The 15852-nt window shown below is 44.9% G+C and overlaps 1 long non-coding RNA gene across 1 annotated transcript; it reads left to right on the top strand.

The window, feature by feature from the left end:
* The first annotated feature begins 1488 nt into the window (after positions 1-1488).
* Positions 1489-15338, top strand: LOC118964301. The gene is made up of 3 exons (XR_005051345.1): positions 1489-1559; positions 12153-12232; positions 15212-15338. It is a non-coding gene; the product is annotated as an uncharacterized LOC118964301 (long non-coding RNA).
* Positions 15339-15852: the final 514 nt, after the last annotated feature.

The raw sequence follows: 15852 nt of genomic DNA on the forward strand, positions 1-15852 counted from the left end.
TGTACTCTTATTAATGACATAGTTTTAGTTGTGTTGTTTGTACTCTTATTAATGACATAGTGTTAGTTGTGTTGTTCGAACTCTTATTAATGACATAGTGTTAGTTGTGTTGTTTGAACTCTTATTAATGACATAGTTTTAGTTGTGTTGTTTGAACTCTTATTAATGACATAGTTTTAGTTGTGTTGTTTCTATATGGTTGTATTTTCAGTGTGTGGCTGTCCTTGTGTATCAGTGTTTTGTTACTTGTCTTGTTTGGTGTTTTTTGTGGACCCCAGGAAGAACAGCTGCTTCTTCTGCAGAAGCTAATAAACAACCCCCCCCCCCCCCCCCCCCCCCCCATCTTAAAAACCTTTTTCCAGATCTGGATGTATAACAGCCAGGGTTAAGATGAACTTGTTCCCAAAAGCTGGTTTAATCTCCCTCTTAGCAGCAGCTCTGCCTCTTAACCTGCATGGAGAGAGGGGAGTGTGGGGGGGGGGGAGCAAAAGAGAGAGAGAGAGAGAGAGAAGTAGAAAGAGAGAAAGCAAAGGCGAAAGAGAGGTAGGGAGACCGAGCTACTTTTATTTTAAGTGGTATTGATCTGCCCGCATTTCCTTTGGCATCACAGTAGGCTTGACTTGAAGGACAAAACCTCCCGTCGAGTTACCCCCTCTCTCCCTTCCTTCCTCTTTCTCACTCCCTCCCAAACCCCATACCACCCCCACCTCTCTACTCCAACCCCTCTAACCCTCTTATACCCATCTTCACTCCTCAGCTTCTTCACCAAGCAGTTTATTTTCCTCTCCTCCTCTCCTCCTCTTTCCTTTTAGAGAGAGTGGGGAGGGGGAGGGTGGAGGAGAGGAGGGGGGGGGGGGGGGAGAAGGACGGGGTGGAGGAAACTGCAATATGTATTTGCGTTACTTCACAGGGTTGCCAAGCAACAGCTGAATCCAGTATTTACAGTTAATAAAAAGTGAGTGACATTAGCTAACAGTGTTATATTAGGTAAAGAAGGGATTTGCTTTTAAGAAAAGAAAATTAAAGCCAAGGTGTGTGTGTGTGTGTGTGTGCGCCAGTGTGTGGGGGTGGGGTCTGTCTGTAGAACTGTAAGTGGATGTGAGCCAGTGTGTGGGGGTGGGGTCTGTCTGTAGAACTGTAAGTGGATGTGAGCCAGTGTGTGGGGGTGGGGTCTGTCTGTAGAACTGTAAGTGGATGTGAGCCAGTGTGTGGGGGTGGGGTCTGTCTGTAGAACTAAGTGGATGTGAGTCAGTGTGTGGGGGTGGGGTCTGTCTGTAGAACTAAGTGGATGTGAGCCAGTGTGTGGGGGTGGGGTCTGTCTGTAGAACTGTAAGTGGATGTGAGCCGGGGTGGGGTCTGTCTGTAGAACTAAGTGGATGTGAGCCAGTGTGTGGGGGTGGGGTCTGTCTGTAGAACTGTAAGTGGATGTGAGCTCCCCCGTCTTCTACAAACCTGAGTCCTGTACTTAGTTGTTCTCTCTGTCTTCCCTGCAGGGTTTGAAAGCATTTTGGAAGGGCTGTTCGGGCCGGGACTAGTCAAAGATATTACCCTTTTTCAAGGTAAGCATGTCCTCGCCAACTATCTCCATACCTGTCTCCCAGATGGCACCCTATTCTCCATCTAGTGCACTGCTTTTCACCCATAGGCCCAGGGCCCATAGAGAGCAATAGTAATGGCATATTTTTGTAGGCACTAACTCCGCCATGGCCCGTTGGACAAAGCCTATGGGGAAATTATATACAGTGCCTTGCGAAAGTATTCGGCCCCCTTGAACTTTGCGACCTTTTGCCACATTTCAGGCTTCAAACATAAAGATATAAAACTGTATTTTGTTGTGAAGAATCAACAACAAGTGGGACACAATCATGAAGTGGAACGACATTTATTGGATATTTCAAACTTTTTTAACAAATCAAAAACTGAAAAATCGGGCGTGCAAAATTATTCAGCCCCCTTAAGTTAATACTTTGTAGCGCCACCTTTTGCTGCGATTACAGCTGTAAGTCGCTTGGGGTATGTCTCTATCAGTTTTGCACATCGAGAGACTGAAATTTTTTCCCATTCCTCCTTGCAAAACAGCTCGAGCTCAGTGAGGTTGGATGGAGAGCATTTGTGAACAGCAGTTTTCAGTTCTTTCCACAGATTCTCGATTGGATTCAGGTCTGGACTTTGACTTGGCCATTCTAACACCTGGATATGTTTATTTTTTAACCGTTCCATTGTAGATTTTGCTTTATGTTTTGGATCATTGTCTTGTTGGAAGACAAATCTCCGTCCCAGTCTCAGGTCTTTTGCAGACTCCATCAGGCTTTCTTCCAGAATGGTCCTGTATTTGGCTCCATCCATCTTCCCATCAATTTTAACCATCTTCCCTGCCCCTGCTGAAGAAAAGCAGGCCCAAACCATGATGCTGCCACCACCATGTTTGACAGTGGGGATGGTGCGTTCAGCTGTGTTGCTTTTACGCCAAACATAACGTTTTGCATTGTTGCCAAAAAGTTCAATTTTGGTTTCATCTGACCAGAGCACCTTCTTTCACATGTTTGGTGTTTGCTTGTGGCAAACTTTAACCGACACTTTTTATGGATATCTTTAAGAAATGGCTTTCTTCTTGCCACTCTTCCATAAAGGCCAGATTTGTGCAATATACGACTGATTGTTGTCCTATGGACAGAGTCTCCCACCTCAGCTGTAGATCTCTGCAGTTCATCCAGAGTGATCATGGGCCTCTTGGCTGCATCTCTGATCAGTCTTCTCCTTGTATGAGCTGAAAGTTTAGAGGGACGGCCAGGTCTTGGTAGATTTGCAGTGGTCTGATACTCCTTCCATTTCAATAGTATCGCTTGCACAGTACTCCTTGGGATGTTTAAAGCTTGGGAAATCTTTTTGTATCCAAATCCGGCTTTAAACTTCTTCACAACAGTATCTCGGACCTGCCTGGTGTGTTCCTTGTTCTTCATGATGCTCTCTGCGCTTTTAACGGACCTCTGAGACTATCACAGTGCAGGTGCATTTATACGGAGACTTGATTACACACAGGTGGATTGTATTTATCATCATTAGTCATTTAGGTCAATATTGGATCATTCAGAGATCCTCACTGAACTTCTGGAGAGAGTTTGCTGCACTGAAAGTAAAGGGGCTGAATAATTTTGCACGCCCAATTTTTCAGTTTTTGATTTGTTAAAAAAGTTTGAAATATCCAATAAATGTCGTTCCACTTCATGATTGTATCCCACTTGTTGTTGATTCTTCACAAAAAAATACAGTTTTATATCTTTATGTTTGAAGCCTGAAATGTGGCAAAAGGTCGCAAAGTTCAAGGGGGCCGAATACTTTCGCAAGGCACTGTATACATATTTTTTGTAGGGTTTATAGATAAATGCCAAAAATAAGGTCAGAGGTTAACACCGGCTTAGGAGATCTTCTATGTTTTGTTCTATGAGATAATCTTCATCAGCTAACGTCACTTTTTAGTGAGTTTTGAAGCATTAATGTTATGAAATAAGCAAATAAAGCACATTGAGGCTTCATACATCGTAAAGGTCATGTTAACTGACTGATATTATCTCATAGAACAAAACGGACATCTCCTAAGCCTGTGTTAACCTCTGACCTTACACTATATTGTTAATATATGAAACTCTTAATATATGTTACAATATTTTCTTAATATATGAAACTCAGGAGCTGAAAAGAGGTCTAAATGTTTAGGTTCCTGAATGGAATTACAACCCCTCAAATTACCCAAAGACAACAACATCATCAACAACAACAACAACACCTTGTGCGTCATCGCACCAAGCGTGCAGCTAGACTGCTTCAATACACATGACTTCTAACACACAGAAAGTGTGTGGGTCAGGAGAATCAAATGTCAAATGATACGGCTCCTCAACCCAGCCAGCCAGAGCTCTCTTTCCTCTCTCTCTCTCTCAATTCAATTTAAGGGGCTTTATTGGCATGGGAAACAAACGTTTACATTGCCAAAGTAAGTGATAATAAACAATTTTAAAAAATTCAGTAAACATTACACTTGCAAAAGTTCCTGAAGAATAAAGACATTACAAATGTCATATTATGTCTATATACAGTGTTGCAATGATGTGCAAATAGTTAAAGTACAAAAGGGAAAATAAATAAACATAAATATGGGTTGTATTTACAATGGTGTTTGTTCTTCACTGGTTGACCTTTTCTTGTGGCAACATGTCACACATCTTGCTGCTGTGATGGAACACTGTGGAATTTCACCCAGTAGATACGGGAGTTTATCAAAATTGGGTTTGTTTTCTAATTCTTTGTGGATCTGTGTAATCTGAGTGAAATATGTGTCTCTAATATGGTCATACATTTGGCACGAGGTTAGGAAGTGCAGCTCAGTTTCTACCTCTCTCTCTCTCTCTCTCTCCAAACCCTAGGAAATGAGGTCAGTGTGGCCACCTATCGTCTTGTGACACATCCTCCACCAACTTCAGAATTAGTGTAAATGTTTCAGATGCGTCTTCCTCTTCGCTCATTCAACCACACAGCAAACACACACATATAAATGCACACACATTTCCACAGGAAGTACACGTACAAACACACACACATAAATGCACACACATTTCCACAGTAAGTACACGTACAAACACACTCGCACCCTCTCTCGCTCTCTCTCTCACAGCTGAGTGCAGCAGGGTGGGGGGTCATGCTAGCTGTTGGACGGTAGCTAATTGGCTCTTTCCCAGGGCTATTGTAACTACTAGAACCACGGGGGCCCACTCACTCACCTTTGACCTTTTGACACACCATGGGTAAAAAGAAAAGTGCACCTAGCAACACGATATAATGTACAGAACTCACTGCATCAAGTGGAATTGTATCATTCCCATTCCACTCATTCAAGTTTAGTTGTATCCACTCATTCAAATTGAGTTGTGTCACTCCCTAGTGTAGGACTAGATTCAATTGAAGGGCTTTATTGGCATGGGAAACATGTGTTTACATTGCCAAAGCAAGTGAAGTAGCTTAAGTAAAAATTAACAGTAAACATTCCACTCACAGAAGTAAAAAACTATATATTTTTTAAATGTCATATTATGTATATATATATATACAGTGTTGTAATAATGTGCAAATGGATAAAGTACAAAAGGTAAAATAAATAAACATAAAAATGGGTTGTATTAACAATGGTGTTTGTTCTTCACTGGTTTGCCCTTTTCTTGTGGCGAAAGGTTACTATTACTATAAGGTTACTATATATTACTGCTGTGATGGCTCTTTCTCTCTCTCTCTCTCTTTCTTTCTCTCTCTCTCTCTCTCTCTCTTTCTCTCTCTTTCTCTTTCTCTCTCTTTCCCTCTCTCTCTTTCTTTCTCTCCATCCTTCTCTCCTTCTTTCTCAAATTCAAATTCAAGCTGCTTTATTGGCATGAAAAACATTGCATCAATATTACCAAAGCAACAATGTATACAATATATATTGTAATAAAATAATGAAGAATAATATAAAATGGTAGCAAATAATACAAATAAAGCAACAACAAAATGGCAACAGTAAATAGTAGAAATATAATAAATATAAAAGGTGAAACATATAAATCGAGAGAGATATTTATATATATACATCTCATTTGTAAGGATTGGATTGTGTACTGCATAGTACTGTACTGTCTTGTACTGTGTAATGTGATTGTGTTGAGGTTCTGGTGGGAGGGGGGGGGGGGGGGGGTGATGTGGTGCTTTTACTATAATGAGGATGTCTCATTAATGTAAGACAAAAAAGTATATCTCTCAGTAGCGGTGTGGGTTCAACTGATGGTTAAAGGAAGCATAGCTCCATGGCAACGACCCAGACACAGAGTTCATACGGTCGTCTCTATGAAGTGGCCACGTTGATGACGTCTCTCTCTTTCTCTCGCTCCACCCCTTCCTCCAAATGAATTGTGTGGTTTCTCACGAGAGACGAAAACGACTCCAAGGCCGTTGTTTCTCTTCTTTCTTAGATTATTGATCCTCTATCATTCATTTATTTTTATATATTTTTTTATACACCTTTTTCTCCTCCATTTTGTGGTATCCAATTGGTGGTATCCAACAGTCTTCCCTCATCGCTGCAACACCCATACGGACTCGGGAGCAGCGAAGGCCGAGAGCCGTGTGTCCTCCGAAACACCACCCAGTCAAACCGCACGGCTTCTTGACACAATTCCCTCAAACCGTACGCCAGCTGCACCAATGTGTCCTCCGAAACACGACCCAGTCAAACCGCACGGCTTCTTGACACAATTCCCTCAAACCCGGAGGCCAGCTGCACCAGTGTGTCCTCCGAAACACCACCCAGTCAAACCGCACGGCTTCTTGACACAATTCCCTCAAACCCGGAGGCCAGCTGCACCAATGTGTCCTCCGAAACACCACCCAGTCAAACCGCACGGCTTCTTGACACAAGTCCCTCAAACCCGGAGGCCAGCTGCACCAGTGTGTCCTCCGAAACACCACCCAGTCAAACCGCACGGCTTCTTGACACAATTCCCTCAAACCGGAGGCCAGCTGCACCAGTGTGTCCTCCGAAACACCACCCAGTCAAACCGCACGGCTTCTTCACACAATTCCCTCAAACCGGAGGCCAGCTGCACCAGTGTGTCCTCCGAAACACCACCCAGTCAAACCGCACGGCTTCTTGACACAATTCCCTCAAACCCAGAGGCCAGCTGCACCAGTGTGTCCTCCGAAACACCACCCAGTCAAACCGCACGGCTTCTTGACACAATTCCCTCAAACCCAGAGGCCAGCTGCACCACTGTGTCCTCCGAAACACGACCCAGTCAAACCGCACGGCTTCTTGACACAATTCCCTCAAACCCAGAGGCCAGCTGCACCAGTGTTTCCTCCGAAACACCACCCAGTCAAACCCAGAGGCCAGCTGCACCAATGTGTCCTCCGAAACACGACCCAGTCAAACCGCACGGCTTCTTGACACAATTCCCTCAAACCGGAGGCCAGCTGCACCAGTGTGTCCTCCAAAACACCACCCAGTCAAACCGGAGGCCAGCTGCACCAGCGTGTCGGAGGAAACACCGTACACCTGGCGACCGTGTCAGCGTGTACTGTGCCCGGCCGCCACAGGAGTCGCTAGTGTACGATGGGACAAGGACATCCTGCCTCCTGCCGGCCAAACCCTCCCCTAACCCGGACGACGCTGGGCCAATTGTGCGCTACCCCATGGGTCTCCCGATCGCGGCCGGCTGCGACAGAGCCTGGACTTGAACCAGGATCTCTAGTGCCTTAGACCACTGCGCCACTCCGGAGGCCCTCTCTCGCTCTTATCCCCCCCTCTCTCTCTTTTATCCCTCTCTTTTATCCCTCTCTCTTATCCCCCTCTCTCTCACTCTTTTATCTCTCCCTCTTTCTCTCTCTCTCTTTCTCTCTCTCTTAACCCCCCCTCTCTCGCTCTCTTTTATCCCCCTCTCTCTCTCTCTATCATCCCTCTCTCTCTCATCCCTCTCTCTTATCCCTATATCTCTCTCTCCCTCTTGTCCCCCTCTCTCTCTTATCCTCCTCTGTCTCTTGCTCTTTATCATCCCCCTCTCTCTCTTTTATACCTCTCTCTCATCCCTCTCTCTTATCCCTATATCTCTCTCTCCCTCTTGTCCCCCTCTCTCTCTTATCCTCCTCTGTCTCTTGCTCTTTATCATCCCCCTATCTCTCTTTTATCCCTCTCTCTTTTCTCCTTTTTCTCTCTCTTATCCCCCTCTTTATCTCTCTCTCTTATCCCTCCCCTCTCCAATCTCTTTTATCCCTCTCTCTTTCTCTCTCTCTCTCACCCCCTTTCTCAAATCTCTCTCTTTTATCCCCTTTCTTTCGTATCCCCATCTTTCTCTCTCTTATCCTCTCTCTCTCTCTCGCTCTCTCTCTCTTGCACTTATCCCCTTCTCTCCAATCTATTTTCTCTGTCTTTCTCTCTCTCCCTCTCCCTCTTTTATCTCTCTCTCTCTCTCTCTCTCTCTCTCTCTCTCTCTCGTATCCCCCTCTCTCCAATCTAATTTATCTTTCTCTCTCTCTCTCTCTCTCTCTCTCTCTCTCTCTCTCTCGCTCATCCCCCTCTCTATTTTATCCCCTCTCTCTCTCTCATCCCCCTCTCTCTTTTATCCCCTTTCTCTCTTATCCTTCTCTCTCTTATCCACTTTCTCTTTCTTATCCCCCTCTCTCCAATCTCTTTTATCCCTCTCTTATCCCCATCTCGCTCTCTCCCTCTCGTTCTCTTATCCCCTCTCTCTCTTACCCCCCCCCGCCTCTCTCTCACTCTCACCCCCCTCTCTCCATTCTCTCTCTCTTTCTCTCTCTCATCCCCCCTCTCAATCGCTTATCTCTCCCTCTCTCTCTCTATCGCTCTCTCTCTTTCTCTCTCTCTCTCTCTCTCTCTCATCCCCCTCTCTGTCTTTTATCCCCTTTCTCTCATATCCTTCTCTCTACCATCCCCTCTCTCTCTTTTATCCTTTTTCTCTCTCGTATCCCCCCTCTCTCTCTCTCTCATCCTCCTCTTTCAATCTCTTATCTCTCTCCTTCTCTCCCTCTTATCTCTCGCTCTCTCGCTCTATTTCTGTTATCCCCTCTCTCTCTCTCTTATCCCCCCCTCAATCTATTTCATTCCTCTCTCTTTTCTCTTTTTTCTCTCTCTTATCCCCCTCTTTATCTCTCTCTCTTATCCCTCCCCTCTCCAATCTCTTTTATCCCTCTCTCTTTCTCTCTCTCTCTCTCTCACCCCTTTCTCAAATCTCTCTCTTTTGTCCCCTTTCTTTCTTATCCCCATCTTTCTCTATCTTATCCCCTCTCTCTCTCGCTCTCTCTCTCTCTTGCACTTATCCCCTTCTCTCCAATCTATTTTCTCTGTCTTTCTCTCTCTCCCTCTCCCTCTTTTATCTCTCTCTCTCTCTCTCTCTCTTATCCCCCTCTCTCCAATCTCGTTTATCCCTCTCTCTCTCTCTCTCTCTCTCTCTCTCTCATCCTCCTCTCTATTTTATCCCCTCTCTCTCTCATCCCCCTCTCTCTTTTATCCCATTTCTCTCTTATCCTTCTCTCTCTTATCCCCATATCTCTCTCTCCCTCTTGTCCCCCTCTCTCCAATCTCTTTTATCCCTCTCTCATCCCCATCTCGCTCTCTCGCTCTCGTTCTCTTATCCCCTCTCTCTCTTACCCCCCCTCTCTCTCACCCCCCTCTCTCCAATCTCTCTCTCTTTCTCTCTCTCATCCCCCCTCTCAATCGCTTATTTCTCTCTATCTCATCCCCCCTCTCAATCTCTTTTCTCTCTCTCTCTCTCTCTCTCTGTTATCTCTCTCTCTCTGTCCTTCTCTCTAAATTAAATTCAAGGGGCTTTATTGGCATGGGAAACACATGTTAACATTGCCAAAGCAAGTGAGGTAGATAATAAACAAAAGTGAAATAAACAAGAAAAATGAACAGTAAACATTACACATACAGAAGTTTCAAAATAATAAAGACATTACAAATGTCATATTATGTATATATACAGTGTTGCAACGATGTGCAAATGGTTAAAGTACAAAAGGGAAAATAAATAAACATAAATATGGGTTGTATTTACAATGGTGTTTGTTCTTCACTGGTTGCCCTTTTCTTGTGGCAACAGGTCACAAATCTTGCTGCTGTGATGGCACACTGTGGTATTTCACCCAGTAGATATGGGAGTTTATCAAAATTGTATTTGTTTTCAAATTCTTTGTGGATCTGTGTAATCTGAGTGAAATATGTCTCTCTAATATGGTCATACATTGGACAGGAGGTTAGGAAGTGCAGCTCAGTTTCCACCTCATTTTGTGGGCAGTGTGCACATAGCCTGTCTTCTCTTGAGAGCCATGTCTGCCTACGGTGGCCTTTCTCAATAGCAAGGCTATGCTCACTGAGTCTGTACATAGTCAAAGCTTTCCTTCATTATGGGTCAGTCACAGTAGACAGGTATTCTGCCACTATGTACTCTCTGTTTAGGGCCAAATAGCATTCTAGTTTGCTCTGTTTTTTTTTGTTAATTCTTTCCAATGTGTCAAGTAATTATCTTTTTGTTTTCTCATGATTTGGTTGGGTCTAATTGTGCTGTTGTCCTGGGGCTCTGTAGGGTGTGTTTGTGTTTGTGAACAGAGCCAGGACCAGCTTGCTTAGGGGACTCTTCTCCAGGTTCTCTGTAGGTGATGGCTTTGTTATGGAAGGTTTGGGAATCGCTTCCTTTTAGGTGGTTGTAGAATTTAACGGCTCTTTTCTGGATTTTGTTAATTAGCGGGTATCGGCCTAATTCTGCTCTGCGTGCATTATTTGGTGTTCTATGTTGTACACGGAAGATATTTTTGCAGAATTCTGTTTAGGCCAAGGTATGTATAGTTTTTTTGTGTGCTCTAGGGCAACGGTGTCAAAATGGAATTTGTATTTGTGGTCCTGGTGACTGGACCTTTTTTGGAACACCATTATTTTGGTCTTACTGAGATTTACTGTCAGGGCTCAGGTCTGGTAGAATCTGTGCAGAAGATCTAGATGCTGCTGTAGTTCCTCCTTGGTTGGGGTCAGAAGCACCAGATCATCAGCAAACAGTAGACATTTTACTTCAGATTCTAGTAGGGTGAGGCCGGGTGCTGCAGACTGTTCTAGTACCCTCGCCAATTCACCAATTCATTGATGTATATGTTGAAGAGGTTGGGGCTTAAGGTGCATCCCTGTCTCACCCCACGGCCCTGTGGGAAGAAATGTCTTTGTTTTGGGCCTTTTTTAATCACACACTTGTTGTTTGTGTACATGGATTTTATAATGTTGTATGTTTTTTCCCCCAAAACCCCTTTCCATCAATTTGTATAGCAGACCCTCATGCCAAATTGAGTCAAAGGCTTTTTTGAAATCAACAAAGCATGAGAAGACTCAAATATACTGTTAAGATTTTCTACTGCCAAGTTTACACCTTCACTATTACAGTGGAATGTTTTACCCAGGAATTTGTCTAAAAGGGATTGAATTTGTTTTTTGTTAGGTTTCCAAACTGCATTCCTTCCATCTATAGCATTTCTTAATGTTACTCAGTTCCTTTGGCTTTGACGCCTCATGATTGAGTATTGCTCTGTTCAGGTAGACTGTGATTTTGCTGTGGTCTGATAGGGGTGTCAGTGGACTGACTGTGAATGCTCCGAGAGACTCTGGGTTGAGGTCAGTGATAAGGTAGTCTACAGTACTACTGCCAAGAGATGAGCTATAGGTGTACTTACCATAGGAGTCCCCTCGAAGCCTACCAATGACTATGTACATACCCAGCGTGCGACAGAGCTGCAGGAGTTGTGACCCGTGACTGTTGGTTATGTTGTCATAGTTGTGCCTAGGGGGGCATATCTCTCTCTCTCTCTTAGTGCTGTGAGTTCCGTGTGGAGCTCTGGGCACTTTTCTTTTTATCCATGGTGCACCAAAAGGTGAGTTTGTTGGGCATCCCTCCTCTCTCTCTGTTTTTCTCTGCCCGTGGAGCATTATAGCCACACTCGCACACACACACACACACACATCACACACACACACATCACACAGACACACGCACACACTCTCCTCTGCATATGAAGGGGTAGGGTTTAGTGCGGCAGGGGACTGGAGGTTAATGACTACACTATGTCGAGGCGCCCGGTTCTACATCTGTCACCAACACAATAGTCACGTATCCAAGGCCGCCGCACGCCGCCAGGCGCCCAGGCCCAACGTCCCCTCCGCTCCGCTCCCCTCCCACTAGGACTGTGACACAAGTCATGTTCCCTGAAGAGTCAGTTATCACAAAGGAAGCTCATACCGTGTTCGAGAGAGAGTCACCAGAAGGCCTTGTCACTTGGAGACACAGAGATGTCACACACACACACACACACACACACACACACACACACACACACTGATGGTAATCTTCGGGTTGAGTGTGTGTGTCCGAACAGTTTTTATGTATCAAAAGGAACTCGGCCATCATTCAAAACAAACTGTTGCTATTTTCAATGCTTTTCATATTCTGAAGGGTTTTATTGTGAAATGCATGAAATGGTTAGCTGTGCTGTGGTTTGTCTAAGCTCACACACAGCGGCCTGTCATTATTACCACAACCTCTCTGACGTGTGTGTGTTTGTGTGTCTTCTTCTTCCCACAGATTGCGAGCCCGAGGTACTGTTGGATTGGTCGTTTGATGTAAATTGTCTCTTTTGCTGCTTAAGACGAGAGAAAGTCAAGGTAATTGATGTTATTAGAGTTGCTGTGGCTCACACACACAGACACACAAACACACACACACATCGAGACAATTGCTAAATCCCACACACTGCATTACAGCTAGCTGATTAGCTAAACTCCACACACTGCATTACAGCTAGCTGATTAGCAAAGCCTCCCCCACTGCATTACAGCTAGCTGATTAGCTAAACCCCCCACACTGCATTACAGCTAGCTGATTAGCAAAGCCTCCCCCACTGCATTACAGCTAGCTGATTAGCTAAACTCCACACACTGCATTACAGCTAGCTGATTAGCTAAACTCCACACACTGCATTACAGCTAGCTGATTAGCAAACCCTCCCCCACTGCATTACAGCTAGCTGATTAGCTAAACTCCACACACTGCATTACAGCTAGCTGATTAGCAAACCCTCCCCCACTGCATTACAGCTAGCTGATTAGCTAACCCTCCAGACTACATTACAGCTAGCTGATTAGCTAAACTCCACACACTGCATTACAGCTAGCTGATTAGCAAAGCCTCCCCCACTGCATTACAGCTAGCTGATTAGCTAAACTCCACACACTGCATTACAGCTAGCTGATTAGCTAAACCCCCCACACTGCATTACAGCTAGCTGATTAGCTAAACCCCCCACACTGCATTACAGCTAGCTGATTAGCTAAACCCCCCACACTGCATTACAGCTAGCTGATTAGCTAAACCCCCCACACTGCATTACAGCTAGCTGATTAGCTAAACTCCACACACTGCATTACAGCTAGCTGATTAGCTGAACTCCACACACTGCATTACAGCTAGCTGATTAGCTAAACCCCCCACACTGCATTACAGCTAGCTGATTAGCTAAACTCCACACACTGCATTACAGCTAGCTGATTAGCTAAACTCCACACACTGCATTAGCTAATTAGCTTCAATGACAAAAGCCAGTCTGCATTTTTTCATCTTTCCATCGCCTCATCAACAATAACACACACACGCACACACACACACGCACACACACACACACACACGCACACACACACACACACACACACACACACACACACACACACACACACACACACACACACACACACACACACACACACACACACACACACCCTTTAAGTAGAGGTCAATCCCTGGTCGTCTCACTCATTCAGCCATGTCTAATCATCCTAAAATGGCGCTGGAATGTTTTGCCTCTCGGGAATGTATTATTATTTTCTGCCCTTTCAGTCACCCCTCGTTCCCTTTGACCTTGTGAATTGATGGCTCGTCGGCATGTCTTTCGGGGCGCCACTCGTCCTCCATTTTTTCTTTGTCTTTTAAAGGGGCAATCTGGGATTCAAACGATAAAGAAGTGGACACCGCGCCACTTTTGATATACCAATCCCAGATTGCCCCTTTAATGGAGGAACGAAGGATGAAACAGAAGGCCTCACAAAGAGCCCCCCCCTTCTGTTGCCATGCCAACCAACCACTCCTTTTCTCCTTTTTCATCTTGACCTCTTCAACCCTGAAGGTCGACCATCTGGCACCTACAATTTAATACACACTTGTACATGTGTGAAAAATAACAAATATAAGCACCAACCAAATTATTATTATAAACATATATAACATAGTAGTAGTGCTGATCTATGATCAGATTATAATGAATAGGATTATATAAATCAGATTGAGCATTCCTACTTCTGGGACACTGTGAATACGCTCCATGGTCCATAAAACATATTACCTAGAACATACCTGCCCTCCTTCCTCTGCTTGTCTCTGGCCTTGCCATGCCCGGGCCGGGCTGGTTGGGTTGGGCTTGCCCTACGTCCAAAATGGCACCCTATTCTCGTTATAGTGCACTACGTCTGAACACGGCCCATAGCGCTCTGGTCAAAAGTAGTGCACGATGTAGGGAATAGGGTGCCATTTGGGACGTACTCTTCATATTTCACTGTGTGCGTTTAATTGCATGAAATGCCAGAGGACCTGCAGAGGACGGAAACAATTGATTCATTGATCTGCAGCTATGCAAACTCCCGACAGAGGGAGGAGGTAGGCTTGAGGGAGGGGAAGAGCGAGAGAGGGGGAGGAGAGAGGCAGAGGGAGGAGGTAGGCTTGAGGGAGGGGAAGAGCGAGAGAGGGGGGGGGGTAGGCTTGAGGGAGGGGGAGAGAAAGGGGGAGGAGGTAGACTTGAGGGAGGGGAAGAGCGAGAGAGGCAGAGGGAGGAGAGAGGCTGGGGGAGAAGGAAAGTGAAAGGGGGATACCTAGTCACTTGAACAACTGAATGCATTCAACTGAAGTGTCTTCTGAGGGGAGAGAGAGAGAAAGAGACGAGGGAGGGAGAGCGAGGGGAAGGATGAGAGAATGCCTCATTCATATTAACTGTGAAGGTATGCCGTTTTAAAGAAACTGTTTGAGCCTGTTTTGGTTTTGCCAGTTTTCACGTCACTGGATTCTAAGAGGAGAAAGCGGAGAGACAGTCAGGGTGTCACGCCCATTCCTCCCACCACCACCCCAGATCATTAATTTGTTTCATAAACACAATGACTGCAAGTCCATAGTACCACACAATGACTGCATGTCCATAGTACCACACAATGACTGCATGTCCATAGTACCACACAATGACTGCATGTCCATAGTACCACACAATGACTGCATGTCCATAGTACCACACAATGACTGCATGTCCATAGTACCACACAATGACTTTCTTAAACACCATATTTTGCCACCCAGTCTTTTAAAGCTTCCACCACAGCGTTATCTCGCCACCTATTGTCATATTATGTTTGTTTTTTTTAGCTTAGTGAAAAAAAAACAGACTTAAAAGGTACTGTAAGGTTTTCCTCTGGGTTTGGTCCAGGAAAAGTTCATTAAAACTGTGTCTGCTTTGTCTGTGTCCCTCTGAGGTACACTTGGTTGTACATTTATCTACTGTTTTCTCAAATCCCAAACCCTTTTCCTCTTGTGTTCTGTGTCCCTCTCAGGAACACTTGGTTGGCATCACTCCCCAGGTCTTATCAGAGTCAGAGGACTTGAAACAGGACACGTCCAAAATCAACCGCCTGGAGAAGCAAGCCGAAGAGTTCCTCAATGCTGTCTTCTACAGAAAGGGTGAGTCTAGAACCTATAGAACCATAAGGGAGTCTAGAACAGAGAACCATAAAGGAGTCTAGAATGTAGAACCATGAGATTTTAGAACCTAGTACCATAAGGGAGTCTAGAACATAGAAGCATAAGGCAGTTTAGAACCTAGAACTATTAGGGTCAAGGACCTATAGAACCATAAGGGAGTCTAGTAGAACTATATGGCGTAGTCAGTTGGGACGTTATAAAGACACAAGGTATGGAACTTGGAAACACCAAAGTTGTGGGTTTGATTCCCACATTTGGGTTCCCGAGTGGCACTGCATCTCAGTACTTGAGGCATCCCTGCAGACACCTTGGTTCGATTCCAGGCTGTATCACTACCGGCCGTGATTGGGAGTCCCATAGGGCGGCACCCAGTTGGCCCGGCGTCGTCCGGGTTTGGCCGGTGTATGACGGTCATTGTAAATAAGAATTTGTTCTTAAGTGATTTGCCTCGTTACATAAAGGTTCATTTAAAATCGTGTCCTAAAAAAACTTA

Source organism: Oncorhynchus mykiss, unplaced genomic scaffold (genome assembly GCF_013265735.2).
Source record: "Oncorhynchus mykiss isolate Arlee unplaced genomic scaffold, USDA_OmykA_1.1 un_scaffold_912, whole genome shotgun sequence".
Lineage (NCBI taxonomy): Eukaryota > Metazoa > Chordata > Actinopteri > Salmoniformes > Salmonidae > Oncorhynchus > Oncorhynchus mykiss.